The sequence below is a fragment of the Piliocolobus tephrosceles genome, chromosome 1, assembly GCF_002776525.5.
Source record: "Piliocolobus tephrosceles isolate RC106 chromosome 1, ASM277652v3, whole genome shotgun sequence".
Taxonomy (NCBI): Eukaryota; Metazoa; Chordata; class Mammalia; order Primates; family Cercopithecidae; genus Piliocolobus; species Piliocolobus tephrosceles.
In genome coordinates this window covers 103,866,226-103,867,602 of record NC_045434.1, presented here as the reverse complement: position 1 = coordinate 103,867,602, position 1,377 = coordinate 103,866,226, and positions in this window count along the sequence as shown.

Genomic DNA, 1,377 nt, shown 5'->3' with positions numbered 1-1,377 from the left:
CATTCCAGCAGAGAGATGATCTACACTGTATACCCAAGTTAGAGAATTGGATGCAGGAAGTGTACACAATTTTTAACAGAACTAAGATAACTCTAACACAAAAGAGAAAAAAGAAACAAGAAAAAGAAAAGCATATTAAACTTTAGATCAAGCTTATTTATACATTTGGGATCATAAACCTACTAAATTGCATCCACAGAATATTAAATGACTATGCTTCATAACCAAGAAAGCTTTATTCCAGATATGCAAGGATAACTTAGGAAAAATATTAATATAACATGTTACATCACTTTTGTTTTGAGATGCAGTCTTACTCATCGCCCAGACTGGAGTGCAGTGGCACCATCTCAGCTCACTGCAAGTTCCACCTCCCAGGTTCAGGCCATCCTCCTGTCTCAGCCTCCTGAGTAGCTGGGACTACAGGCGCCTGCCACCACGTCCGGCTGATTTTTTATATTTTTAGCAGAGACGGGGTTTCAGCGTGTTAGCCAGGATGGTCTCCATCTCCTGACCTCGTGATCCGCCCACCTCGGCCTCCCAAAGTGCTGGGATTACAGGTGTGAGCCACCGCGCCCGGCCGTTCACAGTGGATAAGACATATCTTAAAATCACAATGAATGAATAAAGGTTTTTGATAAAATTCAACACCTTTTCTGATTTAGAGTTACTCTGGCAGCTTGGAGGAATAAACTAATGTGGAAACCTTGCTTCACTCAATATGGAGAAATGGTAAATGATATATAATACATATAATTAAAAGAATAGCTAAGCTGAAGAAAAAAAGAAAAACAATAATATGTAAACAGTGAGGGAGTTTAAAGCCAGAATTATGAAATAATGAAATAATATAGTGACAACTTGGGGGATAGGAGTGAGGGTATCAAATCCAGATATTGGCTCTAATAATCATTCAGGGAAAGGATAGACAGGGTTTGGGGCCTGCCTAGGGTGGTAAGCTATCACTAAGATCACTCCATAAAATTGGGACCTTGAGAGGTACCCTCCAGTGAACTAGAAACAAGAAATTCTCTGCCCAGAAAAGCAATAAGGAAATTTGAATCCGCCTAGGACTCTGATCGGAGGAAAAATTATTCCTTTAAAAACTAAAGCCTCTGGCCGGGCGCGGTGGCTCAAGCCTGTAATCCCAGCACTTTGGGAGGCGGAGACGGGCGGATCACGAGGTCAGGAGATCGAGACCATCCTGGCTAACACGGTGAAACCCCGTCTCTACTAAAAAATACAAAAAACTAGCTGGGCGAGGTGGCGGGTGCCTGTAGTTCCAGCTACTCGGGAGGCTGAGGCAGGAGAATGGCGTAAACCCGGGAGACGGAGCTTGCAGTGAGCTGAGATCCGGCCACTGCACTCCAGCCTGGG